Raw genomic sequence first — 6,000 nt, 5'->3', positions numbered from 1 at the left:
CGCGGAGGCGGCGGAGGAGGAGCGGGCGGCACAGCGATAGCGCTGACGGGCAGCGGCAGCCGCTCTTTGTCCCCTCCCCTCCCCGGCGCGCCCAGCCCAGCCGGCAGCGCGGAGCGGAGCGGGCCGGCCCGGGGATTCCCTCCCCCGCCGCCGAGGTCGCCATCTTCACCCCCGAGCTCGCCTCGGACGCTGCCGGCCGGGCTCCCGGGGAGCCGCCGGGAGCCTGCGCCGCGCCTTCCCGCTGCATGTGACGGGCGGGCGGTAGCGGCCTCCTCCGCGGATCTCGGCTGCGTCCTCCTCCGCCCCCGGCGCGGCGGGGAGGGGGCGCGGGGCGCCCGGCAGCGGGAGACGGAGGTGCCGGGGCGCGGCGGGCACACAAAGGAGCGGGCGCCGCCGTGGGCAGCGGTGAGTGGCGGGGCAGGGCTGCGGGGTGCCGCGCTCGCCGCCCTGCCCCGTACCTGCCGGTGGGCTGGGCAGCGGCCACTCCCTTTCCCGGGGGCCCGCTGGGAGCGATGGCGGGGGTTGCGTTGCGCCGCCGCCGGGGACCGCCGGTGTTTTCCGCACCGCCGGCGCCGCGGCCGGGCAGCGGCGAGCGAGGGCCGAGCGAGGTGCCCGGGGGCGGCGGGGCCCGTGCTGGGCGGGGCGATGCGGGGGAGGCTCCGGCCGCGCCGCCTCGGGAGCGGGCAGTGCCGCGGGCGCGGCGGGTGATGCTCAGCCGCGGTCGCGCTCGACGCTCGGACAAAGAGGAGAGAGCCACAAATTTCGTGGTGGGCGAAAAAAAAAAAAATATCAAACAAACAAAAAAACCAGAGGGGTTTGGGTTTCCTGGATTTTGTGGGGTTTGTTTTCTGGATTTTTTTTTGGTTTGTTGTGAGGCTTTTGGCGGCTGGGCTGGAAGGTTTTCGGCTCCCTTTAATGCCGTGCGCCCCCGGCCCGTCCCCCCAGCGTGCGGCGGCGGGGCAGGTGCCGCGGCGGGCCCGGGCCTGGGGTCGCGCTGCGGCCGGCGCAGGGCGTGGTGCCGCGGCGGGGATGCCGAGCCTCCCGCCGAGCCGGGCCCCCGGGAGCGGTGTAAGGCCCTCCGGCCGGGCAAGGAGGGAGCTGGGGTGCGACAGACAGCAGGGATTGTCGTGCGCGTCTAGAGGGGTAAATTAGCGTTTAGCAGCTGGTGTTTGAAATGTGGCGCTTGGCTCCTGGGGTGAGCGTGCGGTTTTCAGGCAAATCCTCCGTGTGTGTGACCCTGTGCGCTTACCAGAATTGTAACTCTTCCGTAGGAGAACGTTCCAGGAGAACGTGAAGCTCTGCGACATTTAACTCTGAAGCTGGATATGCATTAAACTGTAAGTTTTCCGGTTTTGTTTCTGAACTTGGATTGATGAATGGAGTGATTATTTCATGTCTGCGAGATAAAAACTTGAGAAATAATTTAAGTGGGACCCTAGGCAGACTTTTCCCATGCCTGTTGCGTATATATGTCTCTTCTAGACTGCAATAACTGGTTAAAAATAAAAAAGTAAAGAAAATCTGAGGAAAAGTGATGCCTTAAATGCTTGCTTTAGGTACGGTTGTGGTGATGGATCTTACTTAATCCTCTAGGGCTGACAGTCATCTTTTAGACTTAAATCAGTGTATAGGAAATACTGGTAACTGTAGTACTAGTGTCTTTCCCTACATTTGATGGAAATAACTGAGATTAGATGCTGCTTTTTCCTCACTCATATAGCATATTTAGTCAAATATTTTACTTAGATGGTCTGATTAATAGCAGCTCGTTGAAGGTATAGATATATTTCTGAGCTGTTTTTTACAGTGTTAAAATATAGATGCATTTTTGAAAGATGTAATCAAATATTAAATTTCTACTGTAATGGGGCTTTTTGAAGGGTGAAAAGGGCTGTTGTAGATGGAATTGCAGGAAGTCATCAAGCAAATGACTACAACCACTAATAAAATAAGTAGCAGATCAAACAAGCAATGAGATAATTTAGTATATACATAAATTCATTATATGTCAATAGCTATATCACTGCTCTTTTAAATTTGGGTTCTCCCATTAGCTTGAGTGAGAAGCTGGAACCTGGATAGAACTGTCTGCGCATCTAAAGTGATTTTGCTAACAAGTATGAGTTATTCAGTGTTCAAGACACTGGTGAATTTTCTGTATATCTAGGCCAGAGTTTTTTAGCTTAAAAATTACATCACACAGTCCATATAATGTTATATGGCATTTGTGCACCACAGGAACAAAGCACTCCGTTGTTTTGTGTAGCTTGTACATAAATATTACAGTTAAATTATCTTTTGTTCTGTTTTGCAAAAAAATAATTGTCAGTTTACTTGTGCTTTCATATAACCATACAAAATAAAATTTTTTTTGAAGCGTGCTAGTAATTCTGATGCTGTGAGTGTTTTGGAAGTTCTGTGGTAATGTGGTGGTCTGTGGGAAGTCTTGAGGACATGGTGGCTGGTCACAATAGGGAAAAGACAGAAATGTTTCAAATATCCCATCAAGTGAAAAAAAAAGTTGAGCTGATTTAGAATCAGAAAAAGGAAATGAGAAATTGAGTATGTATTCCAACTTACTTTCTGTATATTTTACTGTGCCTTTTTTAACCTGTATATCAGAGGTTTCTTTGCGGTGATAAAATATTAGCCCTAAAATGGTTTCAAAAAATCAGATCATGTTCCATAGAGCTGTTACAGTGAAAAAGAAGGATTAAATGTCTCATTTAATCCCTTTGCTCAACAAGAAGTTGCTTTTCTGGAAGCAGTGGTTCTTGGTGGTGAAATAGTGCTAATCAGCAGTTGTTGCTGTAATTGATTGTCCACTGCAGAGGAGTCCATGTAGCACCCATTAGCTTGAGCAAGCTTGCACGAACCCTGAAGATACTTGTGCCAGACCTTTTGACCCTGAGGTGGAGGTGAAGGGGCTTCTTTTTTTGCCTCTTGAGTTTCTCCTCACTGGAATGACAGTGCGCTTTTAGAAAAATACTTTTTCCTTTACACCACTGACAAGGAGAACATACTTCATTCTGTGATACATCTTTGAGGTGACAGTTTTCCTGAAGTTCAGTATTATATTTTTAAACTATTAGGCATAGCACTGAGATACTTGCTCTGCTTCATGTGATTTATAGACCTACCTTTTAGACATGAAGCATAATGTGGAATTAAATTACAATAATGGAAAAAAAGAACCCTGGTGTTGAAGTAGTCCCTTGAGATACTGCCCCGATGAGTTTTTTTTTAGTTGTTGTTACTTTATTTTCAGTGAACTTAGCTTGACAAATTAAATGTAAACTTTGCATACCATAGTGCTAAGGAAAATCTTCTGCCAGTCTGTTTTACATACTCCATCATGTTTCGTTTTAGAAACCCACGGGGTTCTGGTCAGTGTCAGTGAGTGCTTGGATAGAATTCGAATGAGACTAATTTTCACTTTTGAGTGATATATTTTGCCTATTCAAATCAGTTTTCAGCAGCTCAGTTGTAGCTCTTGATTACACTTGACAGCCTGAGTCCAGGTAGTGAATAGCAGTTTATCATGTAATTCATTAGTGCAATAAGTGTATTTCCTAGCTATGATTCTAGCAAGCATTACAGACTGTTGCCTTACGTAAACAGATGTAAGCACTTATCTTTGGTCACCGCCTTACCCCTGGGTGTGTGTTCCCCGTCCTACACCTCTGTGTGTGCCTGTAGATAGAGATGAGGGCTGGTGTGGCCCTTGTTCCCTGTGCCATGTTCATTAAAATGTGTTTGCTGCTGCCATAACTGTTTAATATTATCCATCTTGTGTCTCCTGGTTTTAATACTGGCCTTATATTGTGTAGTGCCTAAAAGAGTTTTAGAGGAACTTGGGGTGTTGTGAAAGTGTTTGTCACTGTTTTCATACTTTAAAAGGGGGAGAATTGCTTTCTAATGTGTTCTGAAGGACTGTAGACAATTGACTGCTGAAACATGAATGCCTGTCCCCCAGTCCAATTTTATCAATGCTCAGAGTATACTTAGCAGGGTTGACATGAAGGAGTTATTTTTTATATTACAGCTGCTGTATTATGTTTGTGTTAAAAAGTATTGAAGCAAAGTGTTTATCACTGCACAAATAAATTATTTTATTTTTTGAATAGACTAGATGTAGATGCACTAGAAAAGCAGGCACATGCTGTTCTTTTCTGTAGCCAAACCTCGGAGGAAAATGAAGGAGAGAGGGGGAGGAGGAATACTGCTCTGAAAGATGCCGAACTTGAGATGGGTGGATTGGATTAATTTTTCTTTAAAGGAAATCAGTTGATCTGAAGAGAGGCTTTTGAGCATTCACAGTCACTTAAAGGTTTCATGTTATTTTGATGAAGCAAGTCTGTCTTGCATGATGAGCGTCTCATTTTATTATATGACTAGCAATAAGAATTGATGATGAATTCAAGGAAGAGGCAACCTGAGGCAATTGAACGTGGGTAAAAGAGCAATCAAACAGCTGCAGTGAACATGTTTAAGTGGGGGCTTCACATAAAGGGCAAATTGAACAGGAAGTTTAGCAGTGAGAAGGCTGCCTCTTAGTAGTGAAGTGAATGTAGGAAAATTAGGCTGGTGAGCGTCCTACAAGAGGGTTTTGGCTCAATGCCCATTACATAGATGGGTAGCTCTGCCTGAGGACTCCTTTGGTCTTTCTCAAATTGAATGTTTTGTGTGGTTAGAAGTGGATGTGCAAGATGAAATTACTAGACCAGGGGTAGTTGTAAGAGGAACAGTAGTTTCTGTTGATTGCTTCACCTCAACAACAAGGGGAAGAAGAGCTGCCTTGTCCATATAGAAAGCAAAATTAAGGGGGTGCAGACCTCCTTCAAAGCAGTCTTATGTATTCTTTGTCAGTTTCACATTAGCAGAATGTCTTAGGACAGGGGTGTAAGGAGGAAGACATAAGGTGTAAATGAAATTGTTGGCAGGTTTTGCAGGCTTCTTCCTGAAACATAACTGAACTATATTAATTTCCTCTTCTAATTTATTTAGTTTTCTGTCCAGTCAAATTTGCAGTATTTGCTGTGAGACGTCAGAGGGAGAGCTGCTGGTGTGACTCTTGTGGATGTCTTGTGCAGGGCTAGGAGTTGGAGTTGGACTTGATAATCCTTGGGCATCCCTTCCCACTCAGCACATTCTGTGATACCTTCTGTCTGCACGTGCCTTAGGGAGGAGGCAAGCTGCTGCTAACTGCACTGCCTGAAGAGCTAGGAGCTGCTGCACAGCTTGCTTCTGTGTTATGGCTAAGCAATATTCAACAAACAACTGAAATGGCTCTCTGTTATGTTCGAAGGTTTACCTATTCTGTTACTGTTGGAAGCAGGGATCATATTATAGGCTGACATCTAGTCATGTCAAAAGTCTGTTGAATTGCAGTTACCTGAGCCCTTGATCTGACACCATACTTATTAGAAAAGAGTTATCTCAGTGCTTTGCTGGACAGTTTGAATCCTTTCCCCACCATATACAGATTGCAACAGACGTGTGCTGGCCTGTGATGAGGGTTTTTTTGCATTGTATAAGCTAGTGCCTCTGTGTTGGGGAAGAGGTGCTGGAAGAAAAATTGCAGTTCATCTTTATAGAAAAGAAGAAAGTTTGTTCTCAACAGTAAGGGGCTTGTAGTGCTGGGAGGGTATTTATTGCACATGGAGATGACCACTCTCATCTAATAACTTTTCACAGCTAAACAGTTAGAGTGCCTTGAAGTTGCACTTTAGGCAAGCAGTGATAAAATATTGTAAGCATCTCTATCTATTTAGGCTAAAAGAGGGAGCTATTTGTTTTATCAGCGTTATCAGTGCATGAACAGTACAAGGGCAAAACTGGGCATGAACCCAGTAACTGATTACGAACTGCATCATGGTTCGCTGGGGATTTTGGAATCTTGTACTTTTTTACAAATTGCTGTACAACTCAACCTGTTTTTTTCTAACTGTATGTGCCTTGAACTTTATCAGTTATTACAAAGAGTTCGAAAATGTTTCC

General features: G+C 45.8%; 1 protein-coding gene across 2 annotated transcripts in view; it reads left to right on the top strand.

Moving 5' to 3' along the window:
• Positions 1-324: 324 nt before the first annotated feature.
• Positions 325-6,000, top strand: part of CDC42SE2 (CDC42 small effector 2) — an 83,511-nt gene continuing 77,835 nt past the window's right edge. The window contains exons 1-2 of one of the 2 annotated variants that reach the window (XM_063179843.1): positions 325-405; positions 1,272-1,337. The gene's annotated coding sequence lies outside the window, so the exon portion shown is untranslated. Of the gene's footprint in view, positions 406-676; positions 768-1,271; positions 1,338-6,000 lie in introns of those variants that run through there. The other variant, XM_063179842.1, reaches the window with a different exon arrangement.

Source organism: Melospiza melodia, chromosome Z, assembly GCF_035770615.1.
Source record: "Melospiza melodia melodia isolate bMelMel2 chromosome Z, bMelMel2.pri, whole genome shotgun sequence".
NCBI classification, from domain to species: domain Eukaryota; kingdom Metazoa; phylum Chordata; class Aves; order Passeriformes; family Passerellidae; genus Melospiza; species Melospiza melodia.
Note: the sequence above shows the minus strand (reverse complement) of the source record. Positions and strands in the feature narration are given on the sequence as shown.